Raw genomic sequence first — 25,556 nt, 5'->3', positions numbered from 1 at the left:
AGCAGCTGACTTGGCTGGAGCAGGAGCAGTCGCTCCATTGCCTCAGAGTTAAAACGTTGCTTACTGTTCAGGGAGATGTGGCCCCACATTGTGAGAAGCATTTCTCACCTCGTTTCTTCCCTTGCTCTGTCTCTGCTGCTGCAGCTTCCAGGGTCTGGGCAAAAGTGCTATGAGGATCAACCGATGTATTACATCCCTGGAGATGTGGAGATCGGCTTCTTTATCCCCCTACAGTCACCTGAAGTGAGCAATGAAACAGGAGCAGAGCGGTTTCAGAGGCCTCCTAACAAGGCTTGTAGGCCTTACACGTAAGTGTCTCTCTCTGCTTGGGCTCATTTTCACTGTAAGGATGCAAGAAAAGTCCTCATTGTTCAGTATGAGTCTCTCCCCTCTCCCTGTCTCGTCATGTTTGTATCTTCTTGGCAGCTTTCATTGTGTCTCTTTAACTTCAGAGCTGAAGAAAGAAAACCCCTCTCCCCTCCTTTCCCCTTCCTTTTCCTCACCAAACAGGTCATCCCCAGGCTTCTCAGTCCCTACCAGGCTCAGTCTTTTATCTCCCTCCCTTTCAGTCCATCCTGACTTCATGTAAATAGTGAAAGGTTAATGGCCTGAAGCAGCAGAAGTACTTGGGCCCTGCTGCCTTTCTATCCTAGGTCAGAGTTCTTGCCAAGTGTCCAGATCCTGAACAAGGAGAAATCTGCCCCTTTCACAGGAAGGGAAGCTGTGTCTCCTCTCCAGCTTTGCCTATCTGACAACAAGAGAGCACTTCTTATTAGGAAGCCTTGGGACCCCTTCTTCAGGAAATTTAGTGTTAGGGATAATTCTACTCCTCCCATCTCATCTGTGAGTTGGAAACATGATCTTATGTTACTCCTTCCTGTGGGTAAATGAATTTATCATTATTTTCTATTCTTTTTGGAAGAAGTAATGGTGTCATGAAGGTCAGCATGTCCCAGCTTAGGGAATCTCAAAGGTACTGAATAAGTTAGGCCTGATGGAGCCGGAAACTGAGGGATGGGAAATTTGACTTTATTTGGAAAAGACAGAATTGGGCAGGATGGAGCTCTAGCAAGTTCTCAGCCTTGCAAATGCCTTTATGAAATGCCTGTTCCCTCTCAGGGATGTCTGGAGAATTCTGTTTCTCGAGGTAGTGTGAGAGGGGCTTCTTTTCATTTCTCAAGCAAACTCTTCCTTAACCAGGGACAGATGTGTGTTTATTTACTTTCTGGGATTTTGACAAACATCCTGACCTTTGTGATGTTGCATAAGTCTTAGTTTTGTGCATTGTCACTATCAACTCTCTTTGCAAATCCCTCCTTTCTATAGCAGGATCTCAGTATACAGCCATGCAACACTCAAATATAACTGTTTGTATGTCTGTGCTGTAGCAAAAAGATTCAGATTCCTCCACCGATTTATGTGTCTTTTTCCTCTGTCACCTCAGAGGACAAGCTCATTGGCTATTTACTCTGTCTTCTGCTTGTGGAAGACACACCATGAGATTCCCTGAATGGTTCTTTGGCAGATAAGAGCTCTTTTTTGAACCTTATTCTAGTCTTATGTCATTATTTAATTCCTCTTGATTCTTTTTTAATTTGTACTTTTCTTTGTTCTTATAAATAAAATTTCTCTATGAATCAATATTAATAAATTATAAATATTTCATTACAATTGTGCATATTTTTGTCTAATAAATAAGGCCATTAAATGATATGAATTATTGGTTATTCTTTTGCAACTTTACTATGCTTCATTTTGTTCTATTTGTTGTTCAGCATCTAGGAAAAGTGGGAAACTTGACCTAGAGGGAGAAGCGTCACCACCCACTGGTGAAACATTAAACAAAAATCCTGTTCTAAATCAAATGCCCTTTTATGTTTTATGAATTATTTGATTTTTCCCTTGAGAACTGCACCTCAAGGAGAAGGCAAGGCCTCCATATTATCAGCATCAATGATAATTGAAATTGAATATGCCACTGTAATGTTACACTAACATTTCCTATCCATTAAAACAAGCCCAGGTTGTCACTATTAAGAATATTGTACAAGGTTTGGTCAATTTTTAAACATGGCCTAGAATAATAAAGGTATAGGTTTTTTGCTATTGGGCTCCTGGTTGAAGATCTAGTAGTAAACCAAAATCTTGGGACACACTTCTCTTCTCAGATCATGAGAGAAAAGGAAAAAGTGAGGAGAGAGGAAAGCTGAACCAGGAACTCATTTTATCGGGGATATTAGATAGGATCTGAGTAAAATATTGCTGTTCTACATCTGTGGCACATTCTATTCTCACACTGATTAGAATTTAGAGGTGTAATTTCTTCCTTTTAAAAGGACCTCTTTGCCAAATACCCAGATATCAAAATTTCCTCAGTTTTCATAGACAATGATGATCTCCATGAAATCTTCCCTTATTTCTTCAGTGAAATATGGTCTCACTGTACAGTTTCCATATATATCAGAGACTCTAACCAATCTAATCATTCTTTTCCCACCTTGCATCACAATACCTTATTCCTCCCTTCCATTATACTCTGTGACTTCTAGAATCAACAACTATCCATGTCTTCTTGTGGAAACAGTGAATGACTCAATCAACCAGAGTTTCATTAGGACATATAGCCTGTAGTCCTCACCCTTTAAAAAATTACCAAAAAAAAAAAAAAAAAAAAAAAAAAAAAGAATACTGGAACAATGTGTATGGAGAGAGGTTATTTTGAATTCAAATAGAAGGAGCTAAACAGTCCTTAGTTCTGTCTAAATGTTAGGAAAGTTCTTCTGAAATGAATTCTGTGTGAAGTTTGCATGAATGTTCTATAACATTTACCATTAATTCACCAGATATATTGAAAAAAATTACCAGCATCTTTACATGGCTGCCTTCACCCTGCATCAGATTAACAGGAATCCCAATCTGTTGCCCAACATTTCCCTGGGATACCGTGTGTACAACTCCTATTCCAGTGAAGAAAGGACCTTGGAGAACTACCTGCGGTGGCTGTCTGGAACACACCAGCCCCTCCCTAATTACAACTGCAAAGAGCCAGGAAAGATTGTGGCTGCCATTGGAGGAGCCACATCAGCTCTCTCTGTTCAGATGGGGACCCTGCTTGACCTCTACCATTTACCCCAGGTGAATGAGATAGAACCTAATACATTCTCTGGCTTCTGTAGCACCTAGTAGTCACAGCAGTAGTATTAGTAGTAGAAGTAGCAGGAGCAGCAGCAGTAAAATAAAATGCATTTATGTATATCTTTTAAAAATTATGAAATGTTTCACAAATGTATTTCTTTTGATCTTCACAACAAACTCATAATGAAGATATTCTTATAAATCCCATTTACAGTGGAGAGTACTGTGACTGAGAAAAGTTAGATTGTTATCATGCAGCTAATGATCAACTGGGATACTAATTAATCTGGGTTTTCTTAGATCAGTTTAACTCTCTAGTGACTGAACTGTCGTCATCATCAGGGAAAATGAACAACTCCTGGAACATCAACCATATTGTGAGCCAAGAAGGCATTTAGCCTTCAACCCAAGAAAGGATCTGAAAGCAAAACTAGTTCTATTTGCCCATTATACAGATAAGTTCAGTAATGATTGGAGAAGTTAAAGTGTTTACTGGACACTACACACTTCAGTGACGGATGAGAACTAATTAAGTCTTACCATTCTTGACTTTAAGTTGAATGAACTTTCAGTGTTTTATACCTCATTCTAGTAACTTCATTCTTCATAATCACTTAGTCCCTCACTATTAGTCCAGAATTTATTGAGATGAGAATTATTTATAAAAGGAAACTGAGCATGAGCACTGATGTATAAGGTGCTTGTTTTAGGCAGCACTGGGAAGCTTATCCACAGAGCTGTTCTAAGAACTTCATATTTACATTTACGAATGGACAAGAGTTTGAGAACATTATTCACATTATTAACTTTAATAATGGGCACAGAAGGAGAGCAGAAACATTAGGTGCAAGGAGTGACATTTCAGAAAGCACCTCATCTTTTCCAAACTGAAAAGAGACCTCTCTGAGGACTGTGGTTTAAGCTGGCTGCTTAGTGAACTCTGTTAATGGTCAGTCAGATTGGTGACTGTTTAGTGTGTTCAGAAGCAAGAAGAAAATTCCGGATGATTTCATGTAAGAGAAATAATAAATATTTAGATGGTTTCCTTTAAAGGAAATGGAGGTCAGTATTGAATATGGAACTACTCATATGAAAAGGGGAAGGACTGGAAGCCTCTCTCCATTTCTATCCACATCCCTTATTTTAAAGCTCTCCTGACCTAACATTATTTAACTATTATTTCTTTATAGATACAGATTCACTATTTAAAGCCCCTGGATAAAAAGCAGTTGAGATCTTTGTTGTGTCACTAACATTAAAATTATAAATAGTCCTGACCATATATGTTGAGAACAGTAAAAACAAAAACTTATAAGCTCAAAGAGCATCGGAATTAACTCCAGATGTCCTTGTGGAAACATGACTGAACTGTCTAAACGACGGATTCATGAGAAAGCCTTAATCTGGGACCTTTGTTGCCAGATAATATAACAGCAGGAAGTCTGGTCAAGAGAAGAGGCAATCTGTTCCATTATGGGATTATTTTTCCTTGATCCTGATCATAGAGAACATGGCAGGATAAGTTGAATAAGTCTCCTTCACCAAATAGGCAGAGTCTTTCTTACTGTAATGTGTGGGTACATATGTGACCCTTAGATCTGAAACACTATTTGTCATAGATGATTTGAGTTTTTATCAGCCCTCTTATGCAGTCCGAGAATATCTGTATTTTTCAATGAGACAAATATTCTTGCCAAAGATTGAGGTAATGATTATCAAATTTTGGAACAGACCTTTTGATATGTCTTAGAGAATAAACAATAGATTTCAAGTTGTTTCTGATGACAGTTAATGTGGGCTCATCTGTAGAGTAGAGTAATGTTAGGTATAAAGAATCATGAATGTCTTACATGGTGTTAAACTGTGCTCTCTTTTTCCATAGTTTCATGTTTATGAGAACTTTAAAGAAGAATTAGACCACTTGTGTGAAGATTAGGACATGATTCAGCAATGTTCAATTATTTTACAATTATATTTATTTTCTTAAATATTTACAAGCACATTGTTACTATATCATATTTTATTGCTTCCAGTAATAGCATCTCAAAAACAGTTTTTTAATGTTTTGAGTTCTACATTCTCTTTCTCTGTCTTCCTTTAAGGTGCACCCTGCTTAAACTAGTAAGCATTCAGATATCCGTTATATATATACAATCATGAAAAACATTTCCATTTCAGTTATTTTATAAAAGAGAACTCAAAAGAAAGAAATAATAAATGAAAAATAGTATGCTTCATTCAGGATTCAGACAATATCAATTGTTTCTCTATTGGTGGAACATATATTTCTTCATTAGTTCTCTCAGAATTTCTTGATTCATTGACGAGAATTTCTAAATCATTCACAGTTCCTTATGGTACAATAGTGCTATTGGAGTGTAACATGCTCTCCAGATTATGCTCACTACACTTTACATGTTTGTACTTAGAACTTTCCAGAAATTTTCTCTTGCTTCTCATTTATACCAACCTATTTACATTTCCTCATCATCATATACTAAAGATAGTATAACCATTTTACAATTGAAATATGTGCATTTGACTTCCAATATTTAGCCATAGCAAAAACAACTGCTTAATGAATTTAGTTCAAATTGGTCCTTTTTCACTTTTGTAATAATATTGGTATCTAGATTTATCAAAGGTATTATTGGATAGAAGGATATGAACAGTTTTATAGCCTTTTGATCATCTTTTCAAATTTTTTCCCATAATAATTAGATCAGATTACAATTCCAGCGTGTTATGTCCCTGTTAGGATTACTAAGTGAGAACTCAGGTTGTCTGGACAGTGACAAGGTGAGAATTCAGGACAATTACAAGGTGAGAACTCAGGTTGACTTGATGGAAGGAGCAGGCTCATTGGCTGAGGTGGTTCTTCCCAGAAGCCCTTGCATTATCCCACGCCCATTCTCTGGGAGAATAAAAGAGAGAACAGTGGGCCTGGAAAAGGAGTCTGCCTGGAGAAGGATAAGAGCTGGAGGAGATTCAATAAGAAGACTCTGCATTGCATCAGGCTTGATGGGGCTCTATGCAGGAAGGGAAGTCACTTCTAAGGACAAGAGTTAACAGCAACTACATGGAGACAACGGTTCACTACAGGAAGAAGAATCTGTCTGAGAGATTTGAGTAGACACAGCAGATCTCTTCCCAGAGAGCGATCTGGCAGCTTCTGGAGACGACAGCTCACTACATGTCCCCAGTTTACAATATCCCTTACAGGATTTTTTATGATTCTCTTTTTCGTTATGTTAATCAATCTAATAAGTGGGATGTGGTACTGCAGAGTTGTTTCAATTTGCACATCTCTAAAAATAGTGACTTAGAATTTTTTTCATATGCCTAGAGATAACTTTGTATTTGAAAAAGGAAGTCAATCTACAATACACATTACAGTTCCCTTGCCCAGTTTACTGCTGGATTTTACCAGAGACTCTTCTTACAAAAATTTTCCACGTTTTCTGCTTTCCTTTTATGTTTTTGGGATATTTGTAAATCTGATAGGTGTCTTTTATGACATCCAACTTGTTTTGAATTGCATTTCTCTAATGTTGAAAAAACATTTTTTGTTTCCCTGTTTGTTCTATTTATAGCAATGATACATGAAGAAGAATGAGCTGTCAGTATAATTGAAAAGTCATATTCTTGGACATCCTTAGTGATGGGGAGGATGTCAGCTACTCAGCTACATTGTACTGGGGGTGTCTTTCCTGTATCACTAATTTAGATCTCACTAAGTTCCTTTAGGAATATCAGTTTTCTGATTTCATAAAACTAGAAATAAATATTCAGGGTCTATTGGAAACCAGTTAGATTTTCTTGTTGAAAATACCACAATTTAAACCAGTAATGACATCTACAGGTGAATATTATTTTTTCCCAAATCAAAAAAGTACACAGTTCTGATCATGTGGTTTTCTTTCATTTACCAAAGAAAACCTTGTCTTCAGCCTCAATAATGTAGAGCTGGTTTACTCTAGCAATTTGCTCTGGGAAAATGATCAAATGAAGAAATAATTTATCTATTCTGGTTCCTTTTGGAAGCTTAAAGAAGATTCATTGCTTGAATGCTTTCAATAAGTCATTGTCTTTTTGAGAGCTCAGGGAGAGGTAGACTTTCAGAGAGAAATTGCCATTTTTGATAAACTTTATAATAAAATCTAAAACATTCTTCTAACAATAAATATGCCCATTAGAGTGTATATTTTACTTTAGTTCTCTCAGCAGCAGCATGCACCTGCTCATCCATAATTTTTTTTCTCATCCAGGTTACTTACGGTCCATTTGATCCCAGTCTTGCTGACAAAGTCCAATTTCCTTCCCTCTATCAGATGGCCCCCAAATCCTCTTCTCTTCACCGAGGAATTGTCCGCTTATTGGCATATTTTCAATGGAACTGGATAGGTCTGATTGTCTTTGATGATATGAGAGGTGAGGAATTCCTCAGGGAAATGAGAGAAGAAATGAAAAAAAATAGAGTTTGTGTGTCTTTAATGGAGAAGATCCCTCTCAGTGACAGAAAAAATAGGGAGACCTCTAAGGGTTTCAAGTTCAGGATCCTAATTTCAGAAGTCAAAGTCATTGTCATTCATACTGACACAGACTCGTTAAAAATTATGGGAGACCCACCAGGATTTTTATTTCCAACCAAGAAGGTGTGGATTGCTACATCTCATTCAGACACTACAACCAGAGCCTTGTACCATTATGGTTTCACTTTCCATGCTACTCTCTTCTTTTCACCCTTGACTAGTCCAGTAGCTGGGTTTGAAAGTTTTATAAGGGAGCTTATATCTCCTTTAGATATGAGGGACAATTTTATTCAAGCACATAGGCCATCACCTTTGAAATGCTCAAATCAACCAGATATCCCTGAGCAAGATTTATATTTACCAAATGCCTCCCTGAAACATTTACCTCTTTATCCTGTGGACATGACCACATCTGCCTTGAGTTACAACATCTACAATGCTTTATATGCTGTGGCTTGGGCTCTCCATGAAATACTGATGAAAAAATTTGAGAAAAGGTCCTTGGGAAATAAAGAGTCTGCTTTACCTCATCCATGGCAGGTAATTTGGAAAGAGTAGTGCCTTTTTTTTTTAAATTTATTGTGCCTACTTTTCCAGTTTTTTCTTTTTCTTTTTCTTATTAATTTTATAATTATAAATTTTTTGACAGTACATATGAATGAGTAATATTTTTATAACATTATCCACCATATTCATTTTTCCAAATTTTCCCCTCCCTCCCTCAACTCCCTCCCCTAGATGACAGGCAATCCCATACATTTTACATGTGTTACAGTAAATCCTAGATAAAATATATGTGTGTAAATCCAATTTTCTTGTTGCACATTAAGCATTGGATTAGAAGGTATAAGTAACCTGGGTAGAAAAACAATAGTGCTAACAGTTTATATTCAATTCCCAGTGTTCCTTCTCTGGGTGTAGTTGTTTCTGTCCATCATTGATCAACTGGAAGTGAGTTGGATCTTCTTTATATTGAAGATATCCACTTACATCAGAATATATCTTCATACAGTATTTTTGTTGAAGTGTATAATGATCTTCTGGTTCTCCCCATTTAATCAGCATTAGTTCATGTCTCTCCAAACCTCTCTATATTCATCCTGCTGGTCATTCTTTACAGACCAATAATATTCCATAACCTTCATATACCATAATTTACCCAACCATTCTCCAATTGAAAGACATCCATTCATTTTCCAGTTTTTAGCCACTACGAAAAGAGCTCCTACAGACATTTGGCACATACAGCTCCCTTTCCCCTCTTTAGTATTTCTTTCGGATATAAGCCCAGTAGTAGCACTGCTGGATCAAAGGGTATGCACAGTTTGATAAGTTTTTGGGCCTAGTTCCAAATTGCTCTCCAGAATGGCTGGATTCTTTCACAACTCCACCAACATTGCATTAGTGTCCCAGTTTCCCCACATCCCCTCCAACATTCCTCATTATTTGTTCCTGTCATCTTAGCCAATCTGACAGGTGTGTAGTGGTATCTCAGAGTTGTCTTAATTTGTATTTCTCTGATCAGTAGTGATTTGGAACACTTTCATATGAGTGGATATAGTTTCAATTTCATCATTGGAGAATTGTCTGTTCATATCCTTTGACCATTTCTCAATTGGAGAATGGTTTGATTTCTTATAAATTAGGGTCAGTTTTCTATATATTTTGGAAATGAGACCTTTGTCAGAATCTTTAACTGTAAAAATATTTTCCCAATTTGTTACTTCCCTTCTAATCTTGTTTGCATTAGTTTTGTTTGTACAGAAACTTTTTTAGTTTGATGTAATCAAAATCTTCTTTTTTGTGATCAATAATGATCTTTAGTTCTCCTCTGGCCATAAATTCCTTCCTCCTGCATAGGTCTGAGAGGTAGACTAACCTGTGTTTCTCTAATCTATTTATGTTCTCATTCTTTATGCCTAAATCATGGACCCCTTTTGATCTTATCTTAGTATATAGTGTTAAGTGTGGATCCATATCTAATTTCTGCCATACTAATTTCCAGTTTTCCCAACAGTTTTTTTTAAATAATGAATTTTTATCCCAAATGTTGGTATCTTTGGGTTTGTCAAACACTAGATTGGTATAGTTGTATCCTTTTTTTGTCCTCTGTACCTAATCTGTTCCGCTGATTGACTGGTCTATTTCTTAGCCAATACCAAATGGTTTTGGTGACTCCTGCTATATAATATAGCTTTAGATCTGATACACCTAGACCACCTTCATCTGACTTTTTTTTTTCATTAATTCCCTTGAAATTCTCGACCTTTTATTCTTCCATATGAATTTTGTTGTTATTTTTTTTTAGGTCATTAAAATAGTTTCTTGGGAGTCTGACTGGTATAGCACTAAATAAATAGATTAGTTTAGGGAGTATTGTCATTTTTATTATATTTGCTCTACTTATCCGCAAGCACTGAATGTCTTTCCAATTATTTAAATCTGACTTTATTTTTGTGGCAAGTGTTTTGTCATTTTGCTCATATAATTCCTGACTTTTCTTTGGTAGATAGATTCCCAAATATTTTATACTCTCAACATTTGTATTGAATAGAATTTCTCTTTGTATCTCTTGCTGTTGCATTTTGTTGATGATGTATAAAAATACTGAGGATTTATGTGGATTTATTTTGTATCCAACAACATTGCTAAAGTTCTGAATTATTTCTAATAGCTTTTTAGCAGAGTCTTTGGGGTTCTCTAAGTATGCAGTATATCTGCAAAGAGTGATAGTTTGATTTCCTTATTACTTACTCTGATTCCTTTAATTTCTTTCTTGACTCTTATTTCCGAGGCTAGCATTTCTAATACAATATTGAATAGTAATGGTGATAGTGGGCAACCTTGTTTCTCTCCTGATCTTACTGGGAAAGGTTCCAGTTTATCTCCATTACATATTATGCTTACTTATGGTCTTAAATATATGCTCCTGAATATTTTAAGGAATAGTCCATTTATTCCTATACTCTCAAGCGTTTTTTAGTAGGAATGGATGTTGGATTTTATCAAATGCTTTTTCTGCATCTATTGAGATGATCATATGGTATTTATTAATTTGATTATTAATATGGTCAGTTATACTAATAGTTTTCCTATTCTTGCATTCTTGATTTAAATCCCACTTGGTCATAGTGTAGTATCCTGGGGATGATTTTCTGAAGTCTTTTTGCTAATATCTTATTTAAGATTTTAGCATCAATATTCATTAAGGAAATTGGTCTATAGTTTTCTTTCTCAGTTTTCAATCTTCCTGATTTAGGTATCAGTACCATTTATGTGTCATAAAAGGAGTTTGGTAGGACTCCTTCATCCACTATTTTTTCAAATAGTTTATATAACATTGGGGCTAATTGTTCTTTAAATGTTTGGTAGAATTCACATGTAAGTACATCTGGTCCTGGGGATTTTTTCTTGGGGTGTTGGTTAATAGCTTGTTCTATTTCTTTTTCTGAAAAGGGACTATTTAACATTTTACCTCCTCTGTTAATCTAGGAAGCCTATATTTTTGGAGGAAGTCATACATTTCACTTAAGTTATCAAATTTATTGGCAAAGAGTTGGGCAAATTAATTCCTTATTATTGCTCCAATTTCCTCTTCATTGGTGGAAAGATCTCTCTTTTCATTTTTAAGACTAACAATTTGATTTTCCTCTTTCCTTTTTTCTGATCAGATTTACCAAAGGTTTATCTATTTTATTTGCTTTTTCATAAAACCAACTCTTGGTTTTATTTGTTAATTCAATAGTTTTTTTTTTTTACTTTCAATATTATTGATTTCTCCTTTTAATTTTAGTATTTCAAGTTTAGTTTTTGGTTGGGGGTTTTTAATTTGGTCTTTTTCTAGCTTTTTAATTTGCAGGCCCAATTTGTTAATCTTTTCTTTCTCTATTTTCTTCAAATAAGCCTCTAAAGATATAAAATTTCCCCTTATTACCGCTTTAGCTGTATCCCACAGATTTTGGTATGATGTTTCATCATTGTCATTATCTTGGGTGAAATTATTAATTGTTTCTATAATTTGCTGTTTCATCCAGTCATTCTTTAAGATGATATTATTCAGTTTCCAATTACTTTTTGGTCTATTTACCCATAACTTCATATTGTATATAGTCTTTGTTACATTGTGATCTGAGAAGAAGGCATTTACTATTTCTGCATTCCTGCATTTAATTTTGAGATCTTTATGTCCTTATATATGGTCAATTTTTGTATAGGATCCATGAACTGCTGAGAAGAAAGTATACTCCTTTCTATCACCATTCACTTTTCTCCAAAGGTCTATCATACCTAGTTTTTCTAATGTTCTATTTATCTATTTAATTTCTTTCTTATTTGTATTGTGGTTTGATTTATCTAATTCTGAGAGTGCAAGGTTGAGATCTTCCACTATTATAGTTTTGCTGTCTATTTCTTCTTGAAACTCTCTTAACTTCTCCTTTAGGAAGTTAGATGCTATATCACTTGGTCCATATATGTTTAGTATTGATATGGCTTCATTGTCTATGCTACCTTTTAGCAGGATATAGTTTCCTTCCTTATCTCTTTTAATTAGATCAACTTCTGCTTTTGCTTATCTGAGATAAGAATAACTACCCCTGCTTTTTTGGCTTTACCTGAAGCATAATAGATTCTGCTCCAATCTTTTACTTTACTCTGTATGTATCTCCCTGCTATAAGTGTGTTTCCTCTAAACATCATATTGTAGAGTTCTGATTTTTGATCCTGTCTGCTATCCGCCTCTGTTTAATGGGAGAGTTCATCCCAATCTCATTTACAGTTAAAATTACAAATTCTATATTTCCTGCCATCATATTATCACCTGATTATGCTTTTTCCCTTGACCCCCCTGAATCCTTTCCCCAGTATTTAATTTATAGACCCAAATTGTGATGCCCAGCCCTCCCTTTTTAGGATCCCTCCCTCCTCCTTTTAAGTTCCTTCCCCTTTCTTGTACCCTTCACTTATTCTCCTTTTCCTTTTCCCTTTTCCTCTCCCCCTTTTAATGAGGTGAGAGAGAATTCTCTCAAAAACAAATATATCAATTATTTATTCTTTGCGCCTACTCTGATGAGAGTAAGATTCACACAATGTTTCTCCCCCTCTCTAAATTCCCTCAGATGTGGTAGATTTTCTATGGAATGTAGTTTCCCTCTTTTTATCTCTCTTTCCCCTTTTTCTATACTATCCCCTTACCTTTACTACTTCCCTTTTTATATTATATCAGTAAAATCAAATTATCCATGTGGACTTTTTGTATATCCACAACAGAGATACAATTCTCAAGAGTTCATTTTACTTTTTTCTGCTTCTCTTCAGTCTTATGGATGTAGATCAAATTTTTAAAGTCTGGTTTTTTTCTTAGAAACAAAGGGAATTCCTCTGTTTCATTAAATGACCATCTTCTTCCATGGAAGAAAATGCTAAACTTAGCTGGATAGTTTATTTTTGGTTGCAATCCTTATTCTTTTGTCTTTCGGAATATCAGGTTCCAGGCCCTTTGATCTTTTAATGTGGAGGCAGCCAGATCTTGAGTGACCCCTTATTGTGGCACCTTGATATTTGAATTGTTTTTTCCTAGCTGCTTGCAATATTTTTTCCTTAGTTTGGTAGTTCTGCAGCTTAGCCACAATGTTATGTGGAGTTCTTTTTTTAAGGTCTTTATCAGAAGGTGTTCGATTAATTCTTTCAACGCCTATTTTCCCTTCTGTTTCTATTATCTCTGGACAGTTAGGCTCTTTTTTTTTTTGATCATAGTTTTTGGAAGTCCAATGATCTTCAGATTATCTCTCCTAGATCTATTTTCCAGGTCTATAGATTTTCCCAGTAAGTTTTTGACATTATTCTCTAGCTTTACATTTTTTTTTGTTTTGTTTGACTGATTCTTGTGTTTTCAATGAATCATTCATTTCTATTTGTTCCGTCCTGATGTTTAATAAGTTATTTTCTTCATTCACAGTTTTTAGTTCTTTTTGTATATGCCCAATTGAGTTTTTAAATGAATTATTTTGCTCTGTTGAATTTTTTTCCATTTCCTTAATTTTTTTAGTGAGTTATTTTCTTTTTCCAATTCACAAATCCTACTTTCCTGTGATTTTTTAACCTTTTCTAGTTCACAAATTTTGTTTCCCTGCCACTCCTGTGAATTCTTTATTTTTTTCCAACTCAAATTTCAGGATGTTGTTATTCTCTATCATAGCTTCTCTTTCCTTTCCCCATTTTTCTTCAAACTCTCATAATTTTTAATAGTCTCTTCTAGGAGAGATTTATGTGATGGGGGGCAGGTATCATTCCCCTTTAGGATGCCATCTGGAGACTGTCTGCTGTTAGCTTCCTCAGGGTTGGATACCTGTTCTTTCTCTGTATAGAAGGTGTGAATTGTTCTCTTAGCTTCTTACTCATTCTTAAAAATCTGTTAGGGTTTGTCCTTGGGGTAAGAAGTTTATTTACCGGCTTCCTCCCAGATTGGATGGATGCAGCGAGTCCTGTACCTGAGCTAAGAGAGAGCACTGGGAGAGAGTTCCCCTCTTTCCTCCCTGGAAATGACTCAGAGGTGGTTAGCACCTCTGCAGCTTCTAGGAGTGCTCAGTGAAGGACCCCACTGTGTAGCCTAGAGACTGCCCTGAGGTTTAAGGCTGAACAGTGAAAGTGTCACAAACCCCAGCCTATGCCTCCCTTGGGACTGTGGATATCAGTAGCTGATGTGAAAAGCCCCTGTGCTCAAACCAGAAGTGTCTGCCCGGAAACCACGGTCCCTACTTCAAAGGTTCTGCTTCTCTGGGAGTTCTGCTTCTCTGGGAATTCCAATGCTGCTAGAATTCCACTGCCTCAGGCTGAGGCCCACACTATGTGGATTAGAGGCTGCCTTGGGCTGTATCCACCACTGTTCAGGCTCTCAACTACGCCAAGGAGAAGCCCTGGGCAGCAGAAGGTGGCTGCACAGCCATGCAGAGATCTGATAGGTCACTTCTGGATTGGGGTGGATTTAGGATATGGCTTTATATTTTAAAGTAGCTTGATTTCTCTTCTGATTGGCTATTTTATAAGCAGAGAAGAGCCAGCAGCCTGTGCCAGATTCCTCTATCTCAGTGGCTTCTCTGATCCCAGAGTTCTCCCCAGCCCGATCTGCACAGTGTGCTAGCACCTAACCCTGTCTGTGCTGATCTTTTTTTTCCTGCCCTCGGAATGGACCTTTTCTGTTGAAATTCCAGATTCTCTTCAGCTGGTAAGTTGTGCTTCTAATCCTTGTGGTTTTTATCAGTCCAATATTATTTTTGAGGCAGATTTAACTAATTGGTATTGTGGGAAGAAGGGAGCTTACAAATTCGCGTGTATCTTCTCCGCCATCTTGGCTCTTTAGCTATGATTTTTTGAGTATGTATTTTAGTAAGAAGTGAGACATGGGAGACATTGAAGACTTTTAAATTTCTAAAATTATTCTGATTGTATATTCCTCAAAGATTTTATTGTTGGTTTCCAATATTTGTCAAATAGCATATAAAGTTAAAATGAAATTTCCTTCCTAAAGTCTTAGAATTGTAAATAACCTTAGGTTTCAGATTTACTATTCAGCTCTGGACTTCTTTTATCATAAATATTTGAAGGCCCTTTATTTCATTAGAAACCCAATTTTTTTTTCCTGAAGGACTGAACTCAGATTTTCTGGGTAGGTGATCTTTAGTTGTAAGCCAGATCCTTTTTTCTCCAAATTAAACTATTCTATGCACTCTGATCTTTCCATTAAGAAGGTGAGGATTGTTTTTTCATCCTCAATGTGGCTCCAATGTATATATGTGTTTCTTTCTGCATCTTGCACTATTTCCTCCTTCACTTGGAGATCTGGAATTGGGCTATAACCTCCCTGGTGATGTCCTTTGGGGATCTTTTTCAGTAGATGATCTGTAGCTTTTTTTATCCTTTATTTTCTCTTCATATTCTGGAATGCAGGAGAAATTTACTTGATACTTTCTTGAAAGATAGAATCCATGTTCTTTTTGATTGTAGAACTCGTGTAGTCTCATAATGATAAATGATCTCCCTTCTTTCTGTTTTCCAGGACAGCATTTTCCATTGTGATACTGCATACTGTTTTTTCATTCTTTTTCCTTTTGCTTTTGTCTTTAATTTCTCAAAACATCACTACCTTCTACCTTCTTAGTTCTAATCTTTAAGGAAATCTTCTCCTCAATGGGCCTCTATATTTCCTGTTAAATTTGTTGAATTCTGATTTTTAAGGCTTTTTTCTCTTCTAAGTCTTTTTCTGCTTCCTTTTACATCTCTCTCATTTTTATTCATACTTTTTCTCTACTTCTCTGACTTCCTTTTGAAAATTCATTTAGAACTCTTCTATGGCTTTAGACCAATTCTTACTTTCATTGAGGACTTTGGATATAGGAGTTTTTGACGTTGTTTTCTTCTTAGTATGGATTTTTCATCTTCCTGTTCATCACAGTAATTTTCTATGGTCAGAACCATGTTTGGTTATTTGTCAGTTTTCCCAGCCTATTCTTTGACTTTATCTGTGTATAAGAGTAGGTGCCCTGTGTTTCCAGGGTAAAGGGGCCACTTATCCCAAGCTTCAGGAATTTTGTGCAGCTATTTTCAGGGATTCTTCTAGGGAGCTGGAAGTTTCACTTCTGTCAAGGTTGTCTGATCTTGGAAGAAATCTGTTTATTAATGTCTTGGCCTCTGTTCTGTTCTGTTCTGTTCTGTGAGTTACCACAAGCACTTTTTGGTGCCCTGCAGCTGTGAGAAGATCCATAATCTGCTGTTGCTAAATGTCCTTGTGTGTTAGTTCTCCTCCTCACTCTCAAACTGTGAGCCAGGCAGGTGTGCTCGATCTGGGTACTGGCAAAGCAACCGAATCCTGTCCCAGGGCTAAAAGAGACCTCTGTGATACCCTTCTGACAAGCTCTTCAACCCTCTTAACATCTGTGGTCCAAGAACTGCTGCAATGCCTGCCAGTTCTGCAGTTTCAGGTGTTGTGTATTCAGTGGCTACTGTATTGAGCTCCTGGTTTACACCAAGTACTTGGAATGTCAAACAAATGGTTTGATAGTTTATCCTAGAGATGGGAGAAAAACCAATGGAGATTATCAAGGATGGGTGTGTCATGGTCTGGCCTACATTTCAGAACAATCCCTTCAAAGGCAGGATGGAGGGGAGAATAGGAGAGGTTTAAGGCAGAGGCACCCACCAGGATGTGAAGTCATGAGGATGTTCCAGTAGCAGAGAACAGGAGGGGATCATAGTAGAGAGATGTTGCAAGCAGACCTTGGCAATACATGATATAAAGGGGATGAGAATCAATGAGGACTTGAGTAAGAAACTGAAACTATAAACCTGGGAGATGCAGGCAGGTATCAGATGGTCATTTCTATGTCCCAGAAGAAACCCAGATTTGACCCCACCTAAATATAAGAGCACAAGACTCCATAAATTCTCATGCCCAATTGCCTTTCCCTGAGGTACCGCTCACTGATGAGCATTTCTCCTCTTTTCCAGCTACACTCCTTCCTGAAGAATACCCAGTTTAAGAATATTGTTGGTGAGCAGGTGTTTGTGGATGAGAATAGACGTACAGAGGCTCAGTATGCCATTATGAACTATGTATACTTCAATTATGAAAATGATCATCTTCTGTACGTGGGGGACTTTATCCCAGAAGCTCAGCCTGGGCAAGATTTTACAATCTGTGCAAATGTCATAGTGTGGAACCTGTGGAGTTCAAAGGTCAGAGCATTATTATTAATTTATGCTCCTAAACAAGAAGAAACCTTGACTTATGTGATGTACTCTCCATTGTTGACAGGTGCAGCTGGGTGGAAAAATGGCTAGAATGTAAGACCTGATTCTCTTGCACTTGTCATAAGTTCATACATGTGTCCCCTGTTTTCTCTGCAGCAATCCTCTTTATCATTTCTTACAACACTATAATACTTTATTATATTTATGCACATCTACACAGGTATATTGTTAAATAAACAGAGAAATTTATTTGCATATATATGTAAAGTTATATCTATGTATTCACACAGATATCTATAAATATAATATGTAGTCCAACAAATCTTCATATTGCGGATATTATTTCATATTCCCATTTTTTTGCAATCTCCAAAGCAAGCATAAATATATTTGAATTTGTCTTTGTTTTCAAATTATATAGTAAAGTATGAAAAAACCTTTAACTTGTACACAGCACAACATAGATTTAATACATAACCATGACTTTCCATTACATATTGCTTACTTTTCCCCTAAAAGATGTATCAGTGTATCTATCTATCTATCTATCTATCTATCTATCTATCTATCTATCTATCTATCTATCTATCTGTGTGTGTGTGTGTGTGTATGTGTGTGTGTGTGTGTGTGTGTGTGTGTGTGTGTTTGGGTGTGTGCAAAACAAATGTATCCATGTTCTATCTCTCTTTGGAGGTAAATTGTTTATACTTTCATTATCCTTTGTAATTGATTTTAAAAGTTATAGCACACAAAATGTCTTAGACTTCAAAAGTATTATTAGAAAACCATTGCTGTTAACTGTGCACACGATTTTCTTAGTTCAATTCAGTTTACTTTTTATTATTTCATGCAACTCTTTCCCCCCTTTTTCTAAAATCAACCAAGTCATCATATAATTATTATATACACCAAATCTTGTTTAATCACAGTGGGTAGAGCACCAACATTGGAGCCACGGGGACCTGAGTTTACATCCAGTCTGAGACACTGAACACTGCTTAGATCTTTGACCCTGAGCAAGTCATTTAATCCCAATTCACACACACACAGAAAAACACACACACACACTCACACACACACACACACACACACACACACACACACATTCTCTCAAAACCAAGTAAGACCAAAGTCTATTAAAATTATCTTTTATCATCTCATTGTTGAAGTGAAACAAGTCAATCAGAGCTGATCATCGTATAATCTTACTACTCTGTAAAATGTTCTCAGGGTTCTGTTCATTTCACTCAGCATCAGTTTAATTAAGTTTTTCTGAAATCATCCTGGTAATCCTTACTTACAGATCAATGATATTCCAGTAGATTCCTGTCCTATAACTTATTCAGCCCTTCCCCAAGCGATGGGAATCCAATTCCCAGTTCCTTGTCACTATAAAAAGAAACTTCTTTTGTCCTTTTTTATGATCTCTTTGAGATAGACACTCAGTAGAGATGCTGCTGGACAAGAGGATATGCACATTTTCTTAGTCCTTTGAACATAATTGCTCTTGAGAATGGTTGAGTCATTCCAGAACTCCACAATAATGTTAGTGTGCAAGGGTTTCCATATCTCCGCCAACATTAATTATTATCTTTTCCTGTCATCTTACTCAATCAGAGAAAGTTTCCTGTATTTGGATTTTCATAGTCAATATTGATTTAGAGCATGTTTTCATATGACGAGAAATGGCTTCAATTTCTTATCTGTAAATAGTTGGTTCATTCTTTTGACCATTTATCAATTGGGGAACAGCTTGTGTGTTTATAAAATTGAGTCATATACATACATAACATGTACATATATATATATGTATGTATGTATACATACATATAAAGTATATGTATTTATGTATGTGAGAAATGACACCTTCATAAGAGAGAGGGCAGTAAAAAAAAAAAAAAAACATTCCACAATCTTACTGATTCTGTTCAAATCTTGGCTATTCTGAGGTTTTTTTTGTTTTTGTTTTTGTTTTTTTTGTTTTTTTTTTTTTTGGTGCAGAATGTTTTCCATTTGATTTACTCAAAATTATCCATTTTGCTTTTATAATATTCTCCATTTCTTCTTTGGTCATAAAAATCCTCTCTTCTCCAAATATCCAAGAGCTAGATGAGCCTTTATTCTCATAATTTGCTTATATTTGTGTCTAAGTCACGAATCATTTTTTTTTCTTATCTTGATATATTTTAGATATTTGTTAGTGTCTAGTCTCTGCTATATTATTTTCCAGGTTTCCCAGCACTTTTAGTCAATGAGTGAATTCTTCTCCCAGAACATGGGGTCTTTCATTTTATCAAACAATACATTACTATAATTGTTGACAATTCTGCATTGTGTACCCAACTTATTCCACTGATCCACTATGTTTTTTTGCCATTACCAAATACCTTTGAAGGGTACTGTTATAATAGTTTTATTTCTACAAGTTCTAGACATTATTTGTTTGCATTTTTCAATATTTCATTAATTCTTGAAATTTGTTTTTCCAGATGAATTATTTTTCTGATTCTAAAAAGCAATTTCTTGGCAGGAGGATTAGAATGGCACTGAATAAGTAGGTTAGTTAGAATTAACATTTGATTAGATTAGCTTGGCCTACAAATGAGCACTTGATATATTTCTGATTGTATAGATCTAACTTTATTTGTATGAAAAGTGTTTTGTAATTCTGTTCCTATAGTTCCTGCCTTGATTTTAACAGACAGACTCCCAAATATTTTATATGCCTACCATTATTGCATATGTCTTTTTCCTTTCCATACCTTGCTGCTAAGATTTGTTGGTAACCTATAGAAATATTGATAATACATTTGTGTTTATTTTACATCCTGTGGAACTGTTAAAGTTGTTAATTGTTTCTAGTAGCTTTATAGTTGATTCTCTTGAATTGTATAACTATAACATCATGTTATCTGCAAAGAATGATAGATTTTTTCCTGCACAAATTACCAGATTCATTAAAAAATTTCTTCTCTTCTATTTCCTTAAATAACACTTCTAGTACATTACAGAATAATAGTGGTGAAAATGGGCAACCTTATCTTATTGTAGATGTGTTGAGTTATCCTTATTACATATAATATTTGCTGAAAGGTTTAGCTAGATACTATTTATAATATTTAAAAGAACTCCATTTATCCCTATGCTCTCTAGTGTTTTTAATAAAAAATAGATGTTTTATTTTGCCAAATAATTTCTCTGCATGGATTGAGATAATTGTATGACATATGTTACTTTGGTTTTCAATATAGACAATTATGATGATAGTTTTCCTAATACAGAGCCAGCCTTGCATTTCAGATATAAATTCCACTTAGACATAATGTATTATGTCTGGTGATAAGCTACTAGAATCTCTTTTTCCATACTTTTTAAGTTTTTTGCATCAATATTCATTAGGGAAATTGGTTTATAATTTTCTCTTTCTATTTTGGCCTTTTTTGGTTTACACATCAATACAAATTCTAAGTCAGAAAAGAAATTTGGTGGATTTTTTCTTAAATCATTTTTCTAAATAGTTTACATAGTATTAAAATTCATTGTTTTTTAAATGATGAAGAGAATTCACTGGTCCATTTGTTTTTTAAAGCGTTGTTTCTTCTATACATTTCCATATTTCCTTTTCCAAGCTTAAGTTTTTATTTTCAAATTCTCATAATTTTCCTTCCTAATTCTTATTCCTGAACATTTTTTCTCTCCTCTCTTTTTTAAGATCTTTTTTTTTTGAGCTTTTTCAAGAGAGGCTTTTGAGCTTGAAAAAAGTTCATATTCCCCTCTGAGATTTTACTCATAGGCATTTTGCCATTGTTATCCTCTTCCAGCCTTTTATTATGATTTTCCCTGACTGATATCTTTCTATGGTCAGAGGCTTTTTTTTTGTTCCTCTTCTCACTTTTAAAATTTGAACTCTGTTCCTTGGATACACAAGAGATAGTCTCAAACTTCTTTTGCAAAAGAACAGGGGTCTCTCACTGACTGGGTGGAGGCAATGGTGCTGCAGGCTTTGCCACTGGGCTGGCTCACTGAGGTTCACTGACTCCCAGGTTCTCTTCTATGTTTGCCCTCGATGTCTCACATCAGAACTACTGATGCACTGGCTTTCTGGATGAGGACACAGTAGACACTGTTGCTGTACTTTGGCTAAGAGCCTCACACTAAATTCCCAATGCTGGACTTCTCCAGGCTGTCCTAGATATACCCCACCTCTGCTGGGCCATGATGCACCCTGTGCTGTCCACAAAGTCCTTTCCTGAAGGCATTCCAATATATCTTAAGCTGAAAAATTACATTCCAAATGTTTCTGGGTTCTGTCACTCCAAAACCCAATCTGGCACTAGTTCTGCCAAAAGTGTACACCATTCCTTCACCAATGCTTTCAATTTCTCTTTCATCTCTTATTACTGAAGAAAACATTTCCAGTACTGTATTGCATAGTAATGGTAGTAATGGTGTTAATGGGTAACCTTGTTTAAACCCTTGACCATATTAGGAATACTTCTAGGCAATTAAAATTCACATTACTTTGGGAAACAGCACTTGCAGTACAATCAATGGCCATCCCCAAGAAGAACCTTCTGGATCTTGTTGAGATCTCTCCCACATCTATGACTGAGACTGGGGAAGTCATCTTCTCTGTAATTGGCCAATATATTGACTATCTTTAAATGATCAGGGTATGAAAAAACATTTTTGTGAATGGTTCAACGGGGGAGAAGGTTTGTCACTGAGTGTTGCAGAAGAGTAGGTGACGAATGGAAAAAAATAAGTTGGACTATATCATATTTCATATACACTTTTAATTATGTACCTGTAGAGGTGGTTCACAAAAACCAGAATGGCAAAAAAATAGCTTGGTTTTTTTTTTGCATACATAAATAGCTATCAGTTAAAAATGTTTATTCCAGTCTCCTGTCACCATCTTAGGTTCCTTCTGCAGTATGTAGTGCCAGTTGTCCTGCTGGATTTAGGACGTTGCCTTTGGAGGGGAAAGCCCACCTTGTTGCTTCAGCTGTTCCCCATGCTCAGAAGGAGAAATCTCCAGTCATAGGGGTGCGTTACTGCAAGGAACCCTAGTTCTTGGTAATTTGTAGTAAAAACTAGCATATCTCTTTGGGTCTTCACTGCACATGTGACAGGGCAATAAAAGATTTGTGAAGATTACAAAAAAGAGGGAGAAACAATGAGGAGAAAAATATTTTTTTAGGAAACAGACAGAATGCTTAAAACAACTATGGATCTAGTGTGTCACTGAAGCATTCTAGATACTAATTTCAGGTCTCATAGATCTGAAAGATAGGGTGAAAATTGGTCAACCCACTATTCCAAAATTATAGTGAAAAAAAACAATGGAGGATCCAAAGACAATTTTCTTTTAATTAATTGCTGAAATGAAGGTGTTAAAGAGTTACCTTTTCATTGTTGAATATCCTGGAAAGGCTTCATTTCTCTTGGGATTTATAAAAGGAACAATTCCAAAACAAAAGAAAACGGTTTTCTGTAAGAAACTTGCCAGCTATTTAATAAGCCATTAATCAATCAGTCAAGCAATAGCCATTTAGTATGAGAAGAACTTGGTCATAAATAATGGGACAGAGCGATAAAAAGGAGGTGGATCCTTCATTCAGGGAGATTCTATTCCAACAGAAGAGACAAGAATACACACACTGTATCTATCTAGAAAATGTTTAAAAAATTCATATAAATTCTACAATATTAATTGTGGAAAGGTGTAAACTTGGAGCTGGAAAGAATGAGGAAATATAGATACAAGCAGCTCTTCAACTTGAGTTGTTGCCCAACACAACACAGAAACAATCTTGATATTTTGATACTACAGGGCTCTACTGTCTAAGCTTATTGTCCTTAGTGATTAGATTAAGAAGAAAAGGTGACATCATTTATGTAAAAGGTATAAAGAGAAGTTGAGCAAAAGCCAACCAGGGATCAAGGGCAAGAATAGATTTCATCTGGCCAGTATACCAAGTAACTTACCAGTGACTGTGTTATCCAGCAAAGAGAGAATAGGATTTCGCATCCTATGGAAGCAGAAGGACTTGCTGCAGCTCTCCTGACTATTTCCTAATGTGGGAATGTAGAGAAATGTTTTAATCTAATCTTTGTCTCCTGCAGATGCTGAGCAGTGTCAGAAGTGCCAAGAGGATGAATATCCCAATGAGCAGAGAGATAGATGCCTCCCCAAGACTGTGACCTTCCTGGATGTGAATGAACCTTGGGGGAAGGCAGTGACAGCTGTAGCTCTTTCACTCTCATTGCTCACGGCTCTGGTTCTGTGGGTCTTTGTGAAATTCCAAGACACTCCCATAGTGCAAGCAAATAACAGGAACCTCAGCTACCTGCTCCTCACCTCCCTTTCCTTCTGCTTCCTCTGCTCCTTGCTCTTCTTGGGCCGTCCCACCACTGCTTCCTGCATTTTCCGACAAACAATATTTGCAGTTGTGTTCACTGTGGCTGTTTCCTCCATTTTGGCCAAAACCATCATAGTGGTTTTGGCTTTCAGGGTTACAAGACCAGGGAGCAAGATGAGGATATTCCTTCATTCTAGAGTGCCCTACTGTGTTGTTCTCATCTGCTCTGGAATTCAAGGGCTATTCTGTGTCATCTGGTTGGGGACCTCTCCCCCCTTTCCAGAGGCAGACACACACTCTGAATCCAGGCACATCATCCTCACATGTAACGAGGGCTCCGCCTTTGCATTTTACTGTGTCCGGGGCTACATGGGCTTTCAGGCCCTGGGAAGCTTCACCATAGCTTTCCTGGCCAGGAACCTGCCTGATGCCTTCAATGAAGCCAGGTTCATCACTTTCAGCATGCTGGTGTTTTGCAGTGTCTGGATCTCTTTCCTCCCCACATATCAGAGCTCCAAAGGGAAAGCTGTGATGATTGTGGAGATCTTCTCCATCTTGGCCTCCAGTGCTGGGTTACTGGGCTGCATTTTTATTCCAAAATGTCTTTTGATTCTCCTGACATCATGGGAAAATACCATAAACCAGAACAAGAATCAAAGGAGTTCTAGGAGCAAGAATTTTTCTTTTTTCTAAAATTTGATATCTTTATTTCCCCCCATTCCATGTAAAACACTATTTTTAACTTTTTTTTTAAAGGTTTGACTTCTACATTCTCTCCCTTCTTTTTCAACCTCAGAACCAAGGAGAGGCCACACATGCAGTTACACAAAATATTTATATAAATGTCTTGTTGAGAAACATACAGGCATTATTCCTCAGGTTTATAAAAAGAGCCCTTAAAAATAATTTTTTTTACAAACTGTTTAACAACAACAGTTTCATCATAAAGATCCTTGGAGTAGTGTTGAATCATTGTGTTGTTGAAAAAGCAAAGTTATAGATGGCGGAGAAGAAACACACGACTCAGTGAACGTCCTCACTCCCTCACAACCAATTAGATAAATTAAGTCTCAGAATTAGCTCAGGACTGATAGATACCACAAGGACTGGAAGCACGACTTACCAGCTGAAGAGAATCTGGAGTTTCAACAGGAAAGGTCAGTTCTCAGGGGAGGAATAAGAGAGACCAGCACAGACGGTGGGGTAGTGGCACACTGCGCCCATTGCGCTGGGAAGGGCTCTGGGATCAGAGAAGCCACTGAGGTAAAGGAATCTGGCACAGGCTGTTAGCTCTTCTCTGCTAATTATTTAGCAGTTCAGAAGAGAAAGCCAAAATATTTTAAAACTCAAATTAGATTTTCCCCGATCCTGGGGGGTGACTCAGAAGAAAATCGGCACCAGGGGGTGCGGCCTCAGCTACCTCCTGAGAATAGTTAAGAGACTGACAAGTGGGTGGATACGGCCCAAGGCAACACACTCTGCCTAGCTTAGCTGGAGGGAGTGGAACTCAGCTCCAGGAAGTCCCAGAGAAGTGGAACCTTTGAACTAGGGACCGCAGTTTCTGGCAGACACTTCCAGTTTGAGCGCAGGGGCTTCTCACATCACCTGCTGCAGACATCCACTCCCCACCCGGACACATAGGCTGGGCTCTGTGCTGTCTTTACTATTCTACGCCCTCGAAGCACAGTAGTGCTAATCACCTCTGAGGCACTTCCAGGGAGGGGGTGGGGAACTCTCTCCCAGAGCTCTCTCTAAGCTCAGGCGCAGGAGCCGCTGCATC

The 25,556-nt window shown here is 36.7% G+C and overlaps 1 pseudogene; it reads left to right on the top strand.

The window, feature by feature from the left end:
• The first annotated feature begins 183 nt into the window (after positions 1–183).
• LOC141558845 (vomeronasal type-2 receptor 26-like) lies at positions 184–24,469 on the top strand (annotated as a pseudogene).
• Positions 24,470–25,556: the final 1,087 nt, after the last annotated feature.

The sequence above is a fragment of the Sminthopsis crassicaudata genome, chromosome 1, assembly GCF_048593235.1.
Source record: "Sminthopsis crassicaudata isolate SCR6 chromosome 1, ASM4859323v1, whole genome shotgun sequence".
Taxonomy (NCBI): Eukaryota; Metazoa; Chordata; class Mammalia; order Dasyuromorphia; family Dasyuridae; genus Sminthopsis; species Sminthopsis crassicaudata.
This window is presented reverse-complemented; position numbering and strand designations above follow the sequence as displayed.